The sequence below is a fragment of the Myotis nattereri genome (genome assembly GCF_964212035.1).
Source record: "Myotis nattereri genome assembly, chromosome: Y".
Classification (NCBI taxonomy): Eukaryota; Metazoa; Chordata; class Mammalia; order Chiroptera; family Vespertilionidae; genus Myotis; species Myotis nattereri.
The window spans coordinates 38,393,063-38,412,883 of record NC_138094.1 but is presented as its reverse complement, the minus strand read 5'-3'; positions in this window follow the sequence as shown (position 1 = coordinate 38,412,883).

Here is a 19,821-nt window from a genome sequence, read left to right as displayed (position 1 = left end):
TGGCCTGCTTGTCCCTCCCTTCCCTCCCCACTGGCCTGCTCATCCCCAACTGTCCCCCTGCTGGCCTGCTCACTCCAAACTGCCCCCCACCCCCGCTATCCTGCACCTCCAACTGACCCCCACCGATGGCCTGCTTGCCCCCAACTGGCCCCCCTGCTGATCTGCTTACCCCCAACAGCCCCGCCCCCCACCAGCCTGATCACCCACAACTGCCCTCCCCTCTTGGCCTCTAACCGCCTCTACCTTGGCCCCACCACCATGGCTTTGTCCAGAAGAACATTTGGAAGGTCTCCTGGAAGGTCTCCCAGTCTAATTAGCATATTGCTCTTTTCTTAGTATAGATATATTTGTCTGTAAATATGATTATGATTGCAGATATGAGTAGGACCAGGTAAGGTTTTATAGAATGGGCCTTTTATTACAGATGGTTTGCCAGGTATGCATTTTTTCTAAAGAAGTAAAAATTACTTTAGAAAATGTTTCAGGAAGACTTTGAGAAATTTACAGTATCTGCTTTTCTTCCAAGAAAGTTGTCACTTTTATGCCAGAGTGAGAATTATTTGTATGCTTTGTATGTCAGCATTGGGCCACTGTGACTGGGGGGCACTTAGCTTGACTTGAGAGTAATTGTCTTGCTCACTGGCTGGGAGGGAGGGTGTGTGGCAGAGGAGATAAATACTGGGTTCTGGATTACTCATAGATTGCTGATTTTCTGGATTGATTGTGCAAGCCCCTCCTTTTATTCATGTCCACCTTCTGTTGACAGACATCTACCCTGGGAGAGAAATTAGATGAAACTCTCTTTCTTGTCATTGTAAAAAGCATTTGATTTCCTAAGGTGTGATAAGGCCACCCAGCCATCCTCAGTCAAGGTACACATTTTCATGGAGGATGTTCCCACTCTTGAATAAAGTAAAACAATTATTTTTTCTTTTAATTTAAACTTTCTTCTATAACTGTTTTCTTGCTACTTAAAAGCTAGTTGTTGTTTTTTTTAAACTGCTTTCAAAGCTTTTCAAGCTGTATATGTCCTTGGAATGAATTTATAAATAAGAATTGAGCCCGGCCAGTGTGACTCAGTGGGTTAACATCAACCTATGAACCAGGAAGTCACAGTTTGATTCCAGGTCAGGCCACATGTCTAGGTTTTGGCCTGATCCCTAGTACGGGGTGTGTAGGAGGCAGCCGACCAACGATTCTCTCTCATCATTGATGTTTTTATCTTCCTCCCTCTCCCTTCCTCTCTGAATCAGTAAGAATATATTTTAAAGAGAAAGAGAGAGAGAGAGAGAGGAGAGAGAGAGAGAGAGGATAGAGATAGATAAAGAGAGAGAGAGAGAGAGAGAGAGAGAGAGAGAGAGAGAGAAAGAGAGAGGAGTATATATGTTTATAAATTAAAAAAAAAACATGTATTTGATGCTCTTAGAAAGTCTTATTTTCTTTCATTAAAACTGTGCAGTATAGGGAACTCCATAGATTCTCTTAATTTGAAGAAAGTTAGAGGGAAAGGTACTAATTCAGAGTTCCATGGGAAAATGTGTCACTTATATCCTGGGGAAGGCATCACTGGATGTGGAGGATGGGCCGTATTTCCAAGTGAGGTCCTAGGTCCTGCTTGCAACTCCCAGCCAGGTTAGAATGTGCCTTCTTTAATCAGGACAAAACAATCACAGTGAGCAGAACATGACTAATGTTTTTTATAATTAACTAGAGGTCTGGTGCACGAAATTTGGGCACTCAGGGGTGAGGGGTCCCTCAGCCTGGCCTGCACCCGCTCACAGTCCGGGAGCCCTTGGGGAGTGGACCTAAACCATCAGTCAGACATCCTTAGCACTGCCATGGAGTCAGGAGAGGCTCCCGCCACTGCCACTGCACTTGCCAGCCATGAGCCCGGCTTCTGGCCAAGCAGTGCTCCCTCTGTGGGAGTGCACTGACCCCCAGAGAGCAGCTCCTGCATTGAGCATTTGCTCCCTGGGGTCAGTGCATGTCATAGCAACTTGTTGTTCCACCTTTTCGTTGATTTGCATATTAACCTTTTATTATATAGGATAGCTAGTCTTGAATGTTCTATTTCTGCCCCTAACAAAGTCACCCTAGCTACTCGAGACAGATGCTATCTTCCCCACAGGAGCCAGTCAGGGCTCCCCTACCTTTAGGCAACAGGCCCTGTCCCTTGTAATGAGGATTGCTTTATGTAAGGACCTTAACAACTTCAGCCGGTTCTCAAAAAGGTGGTGATAATTGTTCAAACACAGACTTCAGCTCTCAGGCCTGAGACCACCCCTTTCCTCCATGCCCTCAAAGGTCCTCAACTGAGCTAGTCAATCCCACCCTGCCTTTCATGCCAGCATTACCTCTGCCCTAATCTCAGGGTCATCTTATACTGTCTAAATTACAGTCCCCTCCTTGCAGCTGCATTCTGCAAACATTGAGCACTTATTATATCCTGGTCTCAGTATTAGGGAATCAGGCTGGAAAAAAACACAACGCTGTTCTTTTCCATACTCTTTCTCCATATTGCTGTAAGTAGCTCCACCTTGATGCAGCATTGTGCTCAGACCAACCTTTCTGACAAAGTTTTACAATCCATGTGCCATAGTAAATGAACTCCCTCTATCCTCACTTTCTTTTACCTTTTTGCTGACACTTCTTTAAATATTTTTTCCTCATGCCTGCAAGGTTTTTTTAAGCTTTGACATGTGTGTTAGTTATCTACTGCTGCCGTAAAAAATTATCACAAATTTAGTGGCCTGAAACAATGCAAATGTGTTACAGTTATTAGCACAGAAGTCTGGTGTGGGGCTCACCAGGCTGCAATCCAGGTATCAGTAGGCTGCATTCTCTTCTGGAGGCTCTTGGGGAGACTTTCTTTCCAGCTTCTGGAGACCACCCATATTCTGTGACTGGTGACCGCTTCCTTCATCATTAAAAGCCAGGAATATTGCATCTTGTGACTCTACTGAAGTCACATCTCCCCCTGATTTCCTCTCATACCTCCCTCCGCAACTTTGAAAGCCCCTTATACTTGAACTAGAGGCCCAGTGCACAAAAATTTGTGCACTGGGGGGGTGGCTGGTCCCTCAGCCTGGCTTGTGCCCTCTCACAGTCTGGGACCCCTTGGGAGATAATGACCTGCAGGCTTAGGCCTGCTCCCGGGTGGCAGAGGGCAGGCCCAATCCCTAGGTGCAGCCCCTGGTCGGGCTCAGAGCAAGGCTGATTGGGGAGTTGGGGCACCGCACCCTGTCATGCACAGAGCAGGGTGGATTGCGAGGTTGCGATACCACCCTCAGTCATGCTCAGGGTATGGCCGATTGGGGGGTTGGGGCACAGCCCCCTGTCACACTCAAGGCAGCGTCGATGGGGAGGTTGCGGAGTCACCCCATGTCACGCACAGAGCAGGGCCCATCAGGGGTTTGGAAAGCTCCCCCCTGTCATGCACAGAACAGGGCCAATCAGGGGTTTGAGGAGTTCCCCCCTGTCACTCACAGAGTAGGGCCAATAGGGGAGTTGGGGCACCGCCCCCTGTCCCACACAGAGCAGGGCGGATTAGGGGGTTGGGGCACCAAATCCTGTCACACTCATGGCAGAGTCAATGGGGAAGTTATGGCTCTACCCCATCACACACAGAGAAGGGGGGTTGGAGTGCTGCACCCCACACAGAGGGGCTCCATATGGGGCTCCATACCCTGTCACACACAGAGCAGGGCCAATCAGGGGGTTGGAGCGCCGCACCCTGTCACACACAGAGCCGCAGGGCGATCTGGGGGTTGGAGCGCCTTCCACTGTCATGAACAGAGCAGGGTTGATCAGGGGGGTGGGGCCACGCCCCCTGTCACACAAAGAGCTGCTGGGTGATCAGGGGGTTTGGGCGCTCTGCCCTGTCACGCTGATCCCAGTGCTGGGAGGCAAATAACCCTTTTGCTATATAGAATAGAGGCCTGGTGCACGGGTGGGGGCCGGCTGGTTTGCCCTGAAGGCTGTCCTGGATCAGGGTGGGGATCCCCACTGGGGTGCCTGGCCAGTCTGGGTGAGGGGCTGAGGGTTGTGTTCAGGCTGGCGGGTGACTGAAGCTCCCAACCGCTCCTTTTTGTTTTATACTGGGCCAGCTTTTGCTCTGATGTAGCATACTATTCCACTATGTAGATGTACCACGGCTTTTTAACCCGCTCATCTGCTGACCAGCACTTAGGCTGTTTCCAAATCTTAGCTATTGGAAATTGTGCTGCAGTGAACGTAGAGGTGCATGCATCCTTTCAGATTGGTAATTCTAGGTTCCTGGGATATATTCCTAGAAGTGGGATCAGTGCGTCAAATGGGAGTTCCGTTTTTAGTTTTTTGAGGAAACTCCATACTCTTCTCCATAGTGGCTGCACCAGTCTGCATTCCCACCACCAGTGAAGGAGGGTGCCTTTTTCTCGCCATCCTCACCAGCACTTGCCCTTTGTTGATGATAGCCATTCTGACAGCTGTTAGGTGGTATCTCATTGTCCTTTTGATTTGTATCTCTCAGATGATTAGTGACTCTGAGCATGTTTTCATGTGTCCCTTGGCCTTCCTTTTGTCCTCTCTGGAAAAGTATCTATTTAGGTCCGTTGCCCATTTTTGTGATTGGGTTGTTTATCTTCCTTTTGTTAAGTAGTATGTGTTCCCTATAAATGTTGTAGATGAAACCCTTATCAGAGAGAACATTGGCAAATATGTTCTCCCATGCAGTGGGCTTTGTTGTTGCCTTGTTGATGGTTTCTTTTGCTATGAAGAAGCTTTTTATTTTGATGTCTTCCCATTTGTTCATTTTAACTTTATTTTCCATTGCCCCAGGAGCTGTGTCTGTGAAGATATTGCTTCCGCATATATCTGAGACTCTGCTGCCTATGGATTCCTCTACTATTTTTATGGTTTCCAGCTTTATGTTCAAGTTATTTATCCATTTTGAGCTTATTTTTATGCATGGTGTCAGTTGGTGGCCTAGTTTAATTTTTGCATTTGTCTGACCAAATTTCCCGGCACCATTTATTGAAGAGACTGTCTTATCCCCATTGTATGTTTTTGCCTCCTTTGTCAAATATTAATTGAGCTTGGTTGTTTGAATTGGTTTCTGGGTTCTCTATTCAATTCCATTGGCCTATGTGTCTATTCTTGTGCCAGTGTCAGGCAGTTTTGAACACAGTAGCTTTGTAATACAGCTTGATATCTGGTATTGAGATCCCTCCTACTTTGTTCTTCTTACTCAAGATTGCTGCCACTATTCGTGATCTTTTTTTTTATTCCAGATGGATTTTTGGAGAGTTCATTCTAGGTCTGTGAAATATGCTATTGGTATTTTAATGCGGAGTGCATTGAATGTATAGATTGCTTTGGGTAGTATAGCCATTTTAATGATGTTGTTTCTACCAATCCATGAACAAGGTATGTTCTTCCATCTGTTTATGTCTTCCTTTATCTCTTTTTTCAACATCTTCTAGTTTTCTGATTGGAGGTCTTTTACCTCCTTAGCTAAGTTTATTCCCAGTTATCTTAATTTTTTTGGTGGGATGATGAATGGGATTCTTTTTTTAATCTCCTTTTCTGTAAGTTCACTATTGGTGTATAAAAATGCCATATATTTCTTGGCGTTAATTTTGTAGTCTGCTACATTGCCGAATTCATTTATTAAGTTTACTAAGTTTTTGAAGGAGTGTTTGTGGTTTTCTATGTACAGTATCATGTCATCTTCAAATAATGACAATTTACTTCTCCTTTTCCAATTTGGGAACCTTTTCTTTCCTTTTCTTGTGTGATCACTGTGACTAGGACTTCCAGTACTGTGTTGAACAGGAGTGGTGAAAGTGGGTGTCCCTGTCTTGTTCCTGTTCTAGAGGGAAATGGTTTTAGTTTTTGCCCATTGAGTATGATGTTGGCTGTAGGTTTGTCATATAAGGCTTTTATTATGTGGAAGGATGATCCTTCTATTCCTACTTTGCTGACTGTTTTTATCAGAAAAGGCTGTTGCACTTGGTCAAATGCTTTTTCTGCACCAGATGATATGATTGTGTGGTTTTTCTCTCTCAATTTGTTTATGTGATGTTTCATGTTCATTGATTTGCAGATATTGTACATACTTGCATACCTGGAATAAATCTCACTTGGTCATGGTGTATGATCTTTCTAATGTAATGTTGTATCCGGGTTGTAGAATTTAGGTGAGGATTGCAGCATCAATGTTCATCTGGAATATTGGCCTGTAAGTCACTTTCTTTGTGGTGTCTTTTTCTGGTTTTGGGATTATGGTAATGCTGGCTTCATGAAAAGATCTTGGAAGTATGCCGTCCTCTTGAATTATTTGAAATAGTGTGAAAAAGATTGGTTTTAGTGCTTCTTTGAATGTTTGGAAAAACTCCCCTGTGAAGCCATCTGATCCAGGGATTTTGTTTTTTGGAAGCTTTTTGATTACCGTTTCAATTTTATCAGTAGTTATCGGCCTGTTCAGGTTTTTTGCTTCTTTCTGATTGAGTATTGGAAGCTTGTATTTGTCTAGAAATGTGTCCATTTTGTCCAGGTTTTCCATTTGTTGGAGTAGAGTTCTTATAGTTTTTACAATCCTTTGTATATCTGCCGGGTTATTTGTTACTTCAACTCTTCCATTTCTGATTTTGTTTATTTGGGTCCCCTTTCTTAGTTTCTTGGTGAGACTCCCTAGAGGTTCATCAATTTTTTTTTTCTTTTTTTCAAAGAACCAGCTCTTGCTTTCATGATCTTTTGTATTATTTTTTTGGTCTCTATGGCTTTTATTTCTGCTCTGATCTTTATTATCTCTTTCTTTTTTGGTAATATGGGCTTTTATTGTTGCACTCTTTCTAATTATTTAAGTTGAAGATTACTTAATTTATTACCATTTTTTTCCTATTTTCTAAGGTAGGCCTGTAGAGTTGTGACCTTCCCTCGCAGGACTGCTTTCATTGTGTCCCATAGATTTTAGGATTGTGTGTTTTCATTGTCATTTGTTTCCAGGATGCTTTTCATTTCTTCTCTGATCTCTTTGGTAACCCAACTATAGTTTAATAGCATGCTATTTAGCCTCCAAGTGTTTGATTTTTTTCATTGTTTTTATTGCACTTGATTTCTAGTTTTATGCCATTGTGACCTGAGAAGATGCTTATTACATTTTCTATCCTCCTGAATTTGAAGAGACTTTGCCTGTGTCCTAATATGTGGCCTATCTTTGAAAATGTCCCGTGTGCACTGGAGAAGGATGTATATTTGGTAGCTTTGGGATGAAATGTTCTGGAGATGTCAAGTCCATCTGAACTGGAGAGTCATTTAGGATTGCTGTTTGTTTGGAGGTTTTTTGTTTAGAGGATTTATCCAGTGGTGTCAGTGAGGTATTGAAGTACCCTACATTGATACTATTGCTATCTATCTATCCCTTGATACCTTCCAGAAGTTGTTTTTTGTATTTGGGCACTCCTGTACTGGGTGCATATATGTTTACCAGAGTTATATCCTCTTGTTGATTTGCTCCTTTTAGTATTGTGTAGTGGCCTTCCTTATCCCTTGCTATGACCTTCATTAGAGTTCTATTTTGTTCAGATATAAGCATTGCCACCCCAGCTTTTTTCTCATTTCCATTTGTTGAAAATTTATTTTTCCCTCTTTCACTATCTGTGTGAATCCTTTGCTCTGAGGTGAGTCTCTTGCAGACTGCAAAATATGGGTTTTGTTTCCTTATCCATTCAGCTGCCTCATGTCTTGATTGGAGCACTGAATCCATTTACCTTTAATGTTATTATTGTAAGTACTTGTTTGTCATATTTATTCTTAATGTGTGTGCTTCTCCTTGCCTTTCTGTTTCTTCTTTTTACTTCCATCCCTCTAGCATTTCTTGCATTGCTGACTTGGTGGTAATAAACACTCATAGCCCTTTTTTGTCTGTAAATTTCCTTATTAGTTCTTCAATTTTGAATTATAGCCTTGCTGGGTATGGATTCAGCCCCTTGTTTTACATCACTTTGTATATTTCATTCCATTCCCTTCAGGCCTGGTGTGTTTCTGTTGAGAAATCTGTTGATATTCTAATGGGAGATGCCTTGTAGGTAACTTTCTGTCTCTGTCTGTCAACCTTTATGATTCTTACTTTTGCATTGATGTTTAATTATGATGTGGCTTGGTGTTGGTCTTTTTGGGTTCATCTTATTTGTGACTCTGTGTGGTTCTTGGACTTGCATAGTTATTTTCTGGCCTGTATCAGGGAAGTTTTCTGTCGTTATTTCTTCCAACATGTTTTCCCCTCCCCCATCTGACTGGAAGAACTGGCTGGGTCTATAGACCAAGACTGAGCACAGACCTGCTGAGAACCTGGATTGCGGTGAGTGATGGTCACCTAAATGGACACTCCCGCTGTCTGCCCATGACCCTGATCATGTCCACCGCTGCCACACATAGAGTGGCATGTTCCCATTCTCCGGTGACTTCTCTAGGCACACTCCCATCAGGCTGGCCCAGGTGATGGACATGGGAGCCTTACATCAGGAACCAGTGCCTTGTTCTTGTGTCACCGTCCCATGACCCACTCAGAGATACGAGTGCAGGCGACTGATTCAGGCCTCAGATACTGAACATGGAGAAGGAAGTCAATTGATGGCCCCTGCCAAGGTCTCTTGCCTGGAGAGAGAAGTAATGAGACTTGGAAAGTGGAATGCTTCTGTAATTTCTTAAATTCTGCCGAACATGAGGAATTACTTTTACTCATCATCTTGACTCAGAATCCAGCTTCAGGTTCACAATGGCCAGCTATCAGACAAGTGTAAATGAGCAACATGGTTGTGACCAAAAAAAGGATGGAGAGATCCCAGGGCAAGCCATGAGGCCAAAGAGCTTCACACTAAAGGAACTCTCCCAGAGACGGGTGCCCACGTAGGCAGCAGGAAGGATGGGACCTTGGAAGCTTATCCAAAACTAGTAAGCAATGTGACAGTTCACCAGGGCATGGAAAAGACTCTCACTCTGTGTGGAAAGTTGTATGAGCAGAAGACCCTCAAGCCATGTTTAAACTACTCTTGAAATAGTTTGCAAAGGCGCATGTCAGTGTTTAATTCTCAAATATTTAAAATCACAGAGTGCTAACTAGTGATTTTACTACTTTATTTATTTACATGTATGGTATGTTTATAACAGTTTTTTAATGTTGTGACATAACTCTGTAATAGCCATTGAAAAATAACAACTTTTCCTATGGTTATTTGGATTGCTGGGCAGGGTATTAGCTGGAGGTACTATTCTATGTGCGTTGCTCTACAGTGCAAAGCAAGACTAGTCTGTGATTTACTCATTTTGCATTTCATTTGTTTTGTTTGTTTGTTGGTCTCCTCAATCTAGTGAGGGTTCATGGCTCAGAGATACCCTGAGGAAGATCATGAACGTCTCATGAGGTGTCCGAGCTGATCACCCAGAATAGCAGTGGATGTACCCTTAGGCACTCAGTAAATTTTTTGGAGTAAATCAAGGATTGAAGAGCGAGGAGAGGTGTCTGGCTTTGGCAGGTGAGGATCAGCTGACCCGTGGACATCCCTGAGAAGATGTCCACTCTGTGCCAGTGCCTCCTGCCAGCCCTCACATAGGGCATAGAGGGATTTCCTGTCAAGTATGGATACAGAACTTTTGTGGCCATGAGTCTTATGGAACCGTCTCCAGGGGAACAATCAGCAGTGGAACGGGTTGTACAGCCTATAGCATCTGGTTTTCCTCTCAGCCACAATAGTCTTCCTCTGGCTTCGAGTTGGAGATTTAGGGTCAGTGGATGACAGGGATGCAGTAGCAGGAACCATTCTCTCCTTCTCTGGTCAGAAGCATAATTCTTACCATCTGATGAGGCAGAAGTGCAATCTTCACCAGAAGCATCCCTCTGCAGGCCTGAATGCCATGGTCGGGCCCTCCCTTTCCCTCTCGACCTCTCGTCTTCTTTGTGTCCAGGATCGGTGTGTGCCATTCTCCCCACCTTGCCCTGCACTCTCTATTGGAATGACCCAGTGCCTTTGGGGTTGGGATCTGGGAATGTCACTGGCACTTCATCTACGCCAGGCCAACCCTGCACCCCAACCCCTCCCCAACACCACCGCTGTCTGCATAATCTGGTAGATTATGTCTCTGATATTTAAGGGATGCAGATCACAGATTCAGCAAGACTGGCCCATGCTCTGCTGCCATTTCACTTTTGTGCCTCATTCTGGGTCCCTTTTGGGATTCTCTGGGCCATTTTCTGCCCTGTCCCTCTAGCCCAGAGTGAGTGTTCTTCCTCATGCACCTCCCTTGTGCCTCTAGAAGCACTGCCCTTGGCATTAAATGGCTAGAGCCAGGCATGTCTTGGATATGAGGCATGTTCTCCTTGGGGAGCAAAAAAGAGGGGCAATCCCTTGTTTAGGTCTAGATGTCATTGGAACCAGGTCTTGTTGGGCACGGGCAGGGCAGGTAGTGCCAGCAGAGACTTGTGAGTTTGAAAAAGGCACAGAGGACAAAATATGTCAGGGTAGGAAGAGGTCTGACTGCAGAGGGAAAGAAGCCAGGTGGAAGGCTGTCTGCTCGAAGGCTGGGTTAAGAGAGCAGACGATGGGAAAGCCCATGCATGGGGACTGGTCCCCAGGGCCTCTGAAGGCCCATAGAGGCAGGGCTTGCTGTGGACCCCAGGAAGGACATCCTCCTGCCTCTTTGGTGCCTCTTTGGATCCAGAAAGGCAGTTGGGATGTTGATTTTCCTTCTGTACACTGTAGCTTGTCACGTTCTCCAAAACAGCTCAGAAGAATTGGGGAGAACTCCTGATTTCTGTTATCAGTGGGTGTCCCCAGCATGAGATTTCTGATGGGCTGACTGACATTCCAGGGATGCATAAAGAGGGTCCCAGACTTGGAGCACATTCTAAGGACCCCCTTTCTTCCAAAAAATGTCACAAGGGCAGATGACCTGGGATCGCAGTAGGAATTTTGTGACTGGAGCAGGTTGCAAAGGACGGCCCTATTCGTGGGCTCAGAGGCTACTGTGTTCTGTACGTAAGTGAGGGCTATGATGAGAGCAGGTGGCAGGTGACCAGGATGTGGTGAAAACATCCCCCAAATTCATGTGTGGGTGCTGGGAGTCAGCAGGGCCTGTCCATTACTGGGCAGGAAGTTTTCCTGCCCACAGTGCCATAGCAAATGCCCTGGGTAAAGCTGGCTCCGCATGGGGGGCGTGGATAGAGGAGTGTTTCTTGCTCATGAAGAAGGCATGTTGGGCTCAGATTTTGTTTCTAGGTCATTCTAAGTGGTCCATCCTGCCTCCCTGTATCTCCTGGACACTGGGATCTCATAGAGGCAGCCTGAGCTTGGGCTCCTATAATTTTCCAGTTTCTGCCTGGTACATGTAATGTCTGTGTTAAAGAGAAAATCTCAGCCCCCAGGTGGCACCCTCAGGCTAAAATCCCATGATACCAAGTCTAGGCTCAACTGCTGAACTCATTACAGTTTGCACCTCTTCCAGAAACCTAAACAGCCAGTCTGAAATTTTCTGGACAACACCACTGTGCTAATCCGTCATGTGGTCCCTCTGCCTGGAATATGAAGTTGTTGGGGCATCACAATGCAGGGGGTACAGAAGAGCCTACAGAAAATCTGGGCCTCTCTGTCTCTTTGTACTGGGTCAGCACACACAAGGCGCATCCATAGGGACTGGAACAAGTGGTTTCCAGTGAGCACCACCGAGGTACAACTTCTCTGGGGCTGTCACCGGTAACTAGTCCAGGCCCTGGTCTCCAACACTCCTCCCCAATTGCCTGTGGCGGCACCATGGTAGGGCTTCCCTGTACACAAGTCAGGCCCCCAATACTGAAAGGGACATAAGCCTGTCAGGAACCCAGAGCCCTGGCCTCACCAGTCCATGCCTGTTATTCCCCTGGATCAAGGCCCTACTTGAACTCAAGTTCCTGTGGCCTGGAAACACATTTACATTCTTTTCAGCAAAATATTAAGCTGGCATAAACCTCTGCTTTGTTCTGTGTCCCGCCCTAGAATAGGACATCCTTTTGTAGAGGATGGTCTAATGTTCGAAGACTATCCCTCATGATCCTCCTTCCCATCAATCAAGGAGGTGGTAAAGCAACTCTCAGCCAGTGACAGGCCCTGGGTCTGAAGAGTGGACAACCCCAAGCCAGTTCCCAGAGAGCATTTAAGTGGACACAGGTGAAGGTCACACCGGGGAGATAGGGGTATGGAGGGCCACCCTGAGGGTCAATACAACCAAGTGAAAGGGAGATGTCCTAGTGTGCTGTTGGATCCCACAGTCAATGGACAGTTAGCTGGCCAGCAAGGAACAGGCTCCCTGCCCACCTGCCACTGCATTCTGGCCCTAGGCTGTCTCAGTTTGCTCACTGTGTGGCCTGCCGGAAAGCACGTAGGGAGAAGGCCACACATCCAGGCCCGGGGCAGGACTCCATTTGCCTGTATGTCTCCCTAATTGTGAGGAAGTCAGTCCTGCGTTTTCTACTTCTACTGCTCCTCATTCAGTGCCAGCCACTCATGTGCTTGCTGCTCTCTGCTGGGTTTCAGCAGTTCATAGCTTGTCACATACAGCACCTGGCCCTTCGTTCTCTTTTTATTGCTCTTCCTGTCTTTGTCTTCTACCTTCCAGTCTTCTAGCTTGGGCCCATCAGAGTAGGAGCTCATTTTCCCATTTCTTAAGTAGATTTTTTATTGATTTCAGAGAGGAAGGGAGAAGGAGAGATGGATAAAACACCAATAATGAGACAAAATCATTGGTTGGCTTTCTCCTGCACATCCACCTGGGGATCCAAACATAAACTCCGGCCCCTCCTCCAATTGATAATTGAACCATGTCCTCTTGGTTCATAGGCCTACTGAGCCACACTGGCCATCACACTCTGCTTCTTCTAGTGGGAAGAGAAAATGCTGAAGTCTCTGTAACAGTCTGTGAGCTAGCTCCCCACTCCCCCAAAAAAGAGGATAAGAGAACAAGGCTCAGAAAATGTGTATCTCTTACAGCAAACGCTCTCTTTCTCTTCCTCTCCCTCTCCTATTCCATCTCCCTCTCCCTGTCCCTCTGTCTGACATGCACCTTGTCTTCCCATCCCCACCTTAACAGGAAATAGTGTCCATAATGGGAATCAGAACCTCTGGAATTTGGGGAAAAGTATACAAATGGGCAGGTTCTTAGGGAGGAAGGGCATAGGCAAAACATCCTGTGGTCTGGGTGTTAATTCCTCTGCACAAAGAGATCGTGCCCATTACCTTGTGTGGAGATTCACCTGTGGGGCCAACTTATGTAAAGCTCTTGTCAGCATGTCCTCCTCTGGAATTGCCCACTGTTATTAGCATTGATGATATTTATTATCCACCAGATGCAAGATAAGGAAGAAAATGAAAGACAGTGCACACTGGCCAGTGTGTCTGGGCATTTTCCTGTGCACCAGAAAGTTTACTGATTTGATTTCTGGCCAGGGCACATGTCCAGGTTGCAGATTCAGTCCCCAGGCATCCAACATTGTTTCTCTCTCACAGGAATGCATGCTTCTGTGTCTGTCTCTCTGCATTTACCTCTCTCTAAAGAATTAATTTTAAAAAACCCACCATATTAAAACACAACAAAAGAAAACTCATTGCTGCATGTTGCCTCTAAAACCAAGTGTCCTGCACTTGACGCTTTATTTGTTCTGGAGACCACAGTGAGAAATCTAGCAAAATTCTTTATTGGAATCTGGATTATTCTATAAAATATTCAGAAAAGCATAGTATTAAGGCAATGAGGCTGAGAAAGCTTAGATAGAGACTACATCTGTGAAGTTGGGCGCAGAAGGGGCCTGGATAGGAGGTGACTGCTGGTGCACAGGCATCTTGTACATGAAGGCCCTTGGGCAGGGTCTCTAGGGCATCAGAAAGCAAGCAGGGAGAGCAAGGCACACATAATAGGTTCCTTACTACTAGAATGTACCCTAGAGTCCACCAATCTGCACCGCAGTCAGGCAGGCTGGATACAGGGCAGCTGGAGCACACGAATGTCAAAGGGAAGACTCTGAATAAAGAAGAGCCAAAGCCTGACATGCTTGCCTCATTGGATGAGTTTTGACCTGTGAACCAGGAGGTTAGGGTTCAATTCCCAGGCCGGGACATGCCCATGTCGTGGGCTCTTAGCCCAGTTGATGTCTTGTAGGAGGCAGCCAATAAATGATTATCTCTCACCATTGATGGTTCTAACTCTTTCTCCCTCTCCCTTCCTCTGTGAAATCAATAAATAAATATATATATGTATATATATATATATATATATATGTATATATATATATATATATATATATATATATATATATATATATATATATATATATATATAAGTATGTACATAGTTTAGGGTTTTGATACCCTGAATATCCGTTTAGAAATACAAGAGAGCCTTTTGTCATGGTCAGGATTTATATGCTGTTCCTTCTTCCCCTTTAATCTTCCTTTCTAGTCCACTTCCCCATGGGATTGTATATAAAGTGATCTATTTCATGCTGGGACGTTTTGTATTGTTTGTCTTGTTGTATTTCTCTGTACCATAATACATTATTAATACAAACCTATAGTGGAAAAATTAGGCTGAGTAAATTTGGCATCCAAATGGCTTTACTAAGTATTTCACCAATCCAGGTGCATGCCAGCTGGCAATGAAAAATGGGCTCACTGAGCCATGCCATTCATGGTTTGTTCCACCCCACAATGTGCAATCTGACAGGCTACATTTTAAAATCCTTAAAATTTTGAGGTCCAAGCTTCCTAAATTTTCAACTAATTTCACATACACTATTTCAATAAAAAGAATGTTAAAAAAACCACACATTATTGGGGTAATATTTAAAATTGAAGTTGGAAGGCTTGTTGATAACTATACACTCAACAGTCCAAGAGGTGAGTTTTTAAAAACCTTTCCCATTCATGATGTTTGTTTATATTCACTAATAAAAATACTGAGGATTCAAGATAACTCAGAGTTTGAGTGATCATACCCTTTGTGGTACATTAAATGTCAAATAGTTGCAGAGAAAGTGCCTGAATAGTTCTCCAATAAAATACATATCACAATCTAGGTGCACTTTTGTTCACTCCGTTCAGAAGTATAGTCAGGAATCTAACTGGTTCCATTTAAGTGGTAATCTCTGTTTCAATCTTAGTATAACCACTTCAGAAAGTGCTGATGTCACTTAAGTAAGCAAAAGGATGCCCACATTTAGACTTCTTCAAACTTTTATATCATTCCGTATGCAATATTTCCCTATTTATACTATTTCTTTCAAGGTTGAGGACATACAAAATGTCACAGGAAGAAGGTCAAGAATTGTTTTGCAGCTTTGGTGGAGGTTCCCCAATCCTTTTTTCCATTTAGGTTTTCCAAGGAAAATATGTAAATTGTTTACTCTCCCTAACTGGAAACAGGGCAGCATGCCATGAAGAAGTAACACGCTGCTTCATTTATTTTTTTTTTATCATTATTGTTCAGATTATTACAGTTGTTCCTCTTTTTCCTCCATAGCTCCCCTCCACCCAGTTCCCACCCCACCTTCTGCCCTTACCCCGACACTGTCCTCATCCATAGGTGTACGATTTTTGTCCAGTCTCCTCCCACGCTCCCCACACCCCCCACATCCCTTTCCTCCGCAAGAATTTTCAGTCCACCCCCTCTCTATGCCCAATTTTATATTATATTCACCAGTTTACTCTGATCAGATTTTTTACTCACTTGATTTTTAGATTCACTTGTTGATAGACATGTATTTGTTGTTCATAATTTTTATCTTTACCTTTACTTCTTCCTCTTCTTAAAGAATACCTTTCAGCATTTCATATAAAATAATATGGAACGCTTCACGAATTTGCATGTCATCCTTGTGCAGGGGCCATGCTAATCTTCTCTATATCGTTCCAATGTTAGTACATGTGGTGCCGAAACGAGCACAGTTCTCTTTCTTTTTTAATAAATATATGTATTATTTGGAAACATTAAGATCTAAGTATGTTTTTTAAAGAATGAATGAGTGCACTCTTTCATGAGCCAATAGTCTTCTTATTTTTTTTAAGTTTATAATAGTCTTTATTATCCATGAGTGAGTGAGATCATGTGCTGTTTTTCCTTCATTGACTGGCTTATTTCACTTAGCATAATGCTCTCCAGTTCCATCCATGCCATTGCAAATGGTAAGAGTTCCTTCTTTTTTACAGCAGCATAGTATTCCATCATGTAGATGTACCACAGTTCTCTAATCCATTCATCTACTAATGGACACTTGGACTGTTTCCAGATCTTAGCTATGTTGAATTGTGCTGCTATGAACATATGGGTGCATATATCCTTTCTGATTGGTGTTTCTGATTTCTTGAGATATATTCCTAGAAGTGAGACCATAGCATCAAATGGGAGTTCCATTTTTAGTTTTTTGAGGAAGGTCCAGACTGTCTTCCATCGTGGCTGCACCAGTCTGCATTCCCACCAGCAGTGCACGAGTGTTCCTTTTTCTCCACATCCTCTCCAGCACTTGTCGTTTGTTGATTTGTTGAAGATAGCCAGTCTGACAGGTGTGAGATGGTACCTCATTGTTATTTTGATTTGCATCTCTCTGATGATTAGTTACTTTAATTATCAGGTTAGCAGATTGCCTTCAGCCATTTTGCCAACAGCAGGGTAATATAATGCGGATTTTCAGCCCTGCTGTTTATCAAAGTTCATTAGCCCTGTATCAATATATATATATATTTTACAGGCCCAGTGCACAAAAATTTGTGCACTCAGGGGAGAGGGGGTCCCTCAGCCCAGCCTGTGCCCTCTCGCAGTCTGGGACCCCTCAGGGGATGACCACCTGCTGGCTTAGGCCTGCTCCCCGGGGAATTGGGCCGAAAATGGCAATCAGACATTCCTCTGGCAGCCTGGCAGCCCTCGGGAGATGTCCACTTGCCAGAGGGGAGAAGACCTAAGCTGCAGTCAGACATCCTTAGCACTGCTGATGAGTCTGGAGAGCCTCCCTCCACCACTGCTGTAATGGCAGCCATCAGCCTGGCTTGTGGCTGAGCATAGCTCCTCCCATGTGAGAGCGACCTGACTACCAGAGGGCAGCACCTGCATTGAGAGTCTGCCCCCTGGTGGTCAGTGTGTGTCATAGTGACCAGTCATTCTCAGTCTTTCTGCTGTTAGGGTCAGTTTGCATATTACTCTTTTACTATATAGGATAGAAGCCTGGTGCATGGGAGGGGGCCGGCTGGTTTTCCCTGAAGTGTGTTCCAGATCAGGGTGGGGTCCCCACTGTGGTTCCTGGCCAGCCTGGGTGAGGGGCTGATGGCTGTTTGCAGCTGGTCACACACTCTTCAGAGTAGGGGTCCCCACTGGGGTTCCTGACCAGTCTGGGTGAGGGGCTAAGGGCCGTTTTCAGGATGGCAGGCGACTGAAGCTCCCAGCCTCTTTTTTTTATTTTTTATTCTGGCATTTATTTACCTTCTATTGCTGTCACTGGAGCTGAGAGCCGGCTGCAGCTTGAGGCTATGGCTGGCTGAAAGCAGGTATCTGGGTTTGTTTAGCTTCTATAATTGCAACATTGTTGCATCTGGAGCTCAGAGCAGGGCTGCCGCAGGTGGGGAAACTTGGCTTCCTCCGTCATTGGAGCAACCAAGCCTCATGTTCACTTCAGCTGCGTGGCTTCCGGCAGGCATCTTGATTGGGAGTTAATTTGCATATCTCGCTGATTAGCCAATGGGAAGGGTAGTGAAGTTATGGTTAATTCCCATGTTTATCTATTATTAGATAGTATATATATATATACATATATAGGTATGTATATATATATATGTGTATATATATATATATATATATATATATACACACACACACATACATCTATACACACACACACACACACACATACACACAGACACATACTACTGTTGGTCTTTACCTCCAGCACTTAACTCTGAGGTTTGACAGTGTGATCAGTGCTTCTTTGTGTCTAGATGTCTTGTTGTTCATCAGTTAATGTTGTTCATTATATTCCACAAATGAGTGAGAATGTGATATTTATCATTCTCTGAGTGGCCTCAATTTGCTTAGTGTAATGCTCTCCAAGTCCATCCATGCTGTTTCAAATTATAAGAGTTCATTCTTTGTTATAGCAGTAGAGTATTCCATTGTATAGATGTTCCACAGCTCATTCATCCGTGCATCTGCTAATGGGCACTGAGACAGTTTCCAAATCTTAGCTATTGTAAATTGGGCTGGTATGAACATACAGTTGCATATATCTTTCCTGATTGGTCTATCTCATTTCTTGGGATATATATGCCTAGAAGAGAGAATACTGGGTCAAATGGGAGCTCCATTTTTAATTTTTTGAGAAAACTCTACACGGTTTTCCACAGTGCTTGCATCAGTCTGCATTCCCACCAGCAGTGCACATGGATTCTTTTTTGTGTGGCTGTTTTCTTGGATCCAGGGCCTTAGGTATTACAGACTTTTGATCCCCAATACGAATTAGGCATAATGCAGTTCGAATAAGAGCACACATAGTTCAAGATGACAAGGTTACTTGTTTTCCTTGAGCCTGAGTTCAGAGAGTACCTTTTGATATTTTTATTATTTTTTTAATATTATTATACCTGTCTTTGTTGTTTATTGTTACTGCATTAAGCATGCCTTTATTTTAAAGTCTATTTTGTCTGATGTGGGTATTGTTGCTTTTTCTCTGCATCCTCACCAGCACTTGTGGTTTGTTGATTTTTTTCTGACAGCTATTCTGACAGGTGTGGATTGGTAACTCATTGTCGTTTTGATTTGCATCTCTTGGACTGTTCGTGCCTTTGAGCATTTTTTTTGTATGTCTCTTGGCCTTTTGTAGGTCCCCTTTTGAAAAGTGTTAATTTAGGTCCTTTGTTTTGATTGGATTGTTTATCTTCCTATTGTTAATTTGTGTGAGTTCCCTGAAATCTTTGGATATTCAACACTTATCCGGATACCATTGGGAAATATGTTCTTCTATGCTGTGGGCTTTCTTATTGTTTTGTTCAGGATTTTGTTTGCTGTGCAAAGATTTTTATTTTGATGTAGTCAATTTGTTTATTTTCCCCTTTGTGTGCATTGCCTTTGAAGCTGTATTGGTAAAGATATTGCGGAGACGTATCTGATATTTTGCTACATATGCAATCTTGTAAGATTTTTTATAGATTCTCATCTGATGTTTAAGTCCTTTATCCACTTTGAGTTTATTTTTGTGAATGGTGTAAGTAGGTGGTCTAGTTTCATTATTCTGCATGTATCTTTCTAATTTTCCTAACATTTATTGAAGAGAATATCTTGACTCCATTGTATGGTCTTGCCTCCTTTTTAAATTAATAATAGAGCATAATGACTTGGGTCCACTTCGGGGTACTCTGTTCTGTTTCAGTGGAGTATATGTCTTTTCTAGTGGCAGTAGCAGGCAGTTTTGAGAATGGTGGCTTTATATTATAGCTTAATATCTGGTATTGTGTGTCCGCCAACTTTTTTCTTCTTCCTCAGATTGCTCAGGCTATTTTTACTCCATTTCAATTTTTGGAGGATTTTTTTCTGTGTCTGTGATATATTCTGTTGGTATATTAATGGAGATTACAATTAATCTGTAGATTGCTTTCGGGAGTATGGACATGTTAATGATGTTAATTCTACCAACCCATCAACATGGTATATTAGTCCATTGGTTGATATCTTTATCTCCATTTCAATGGCCTGTAGTTTTCCAAGTGCAGTTCTTTTACTTTCTTTATGAGTCAATAAAAATGTACAGTTTTTAATTATAAACCTTGTTTTCTATCAAAA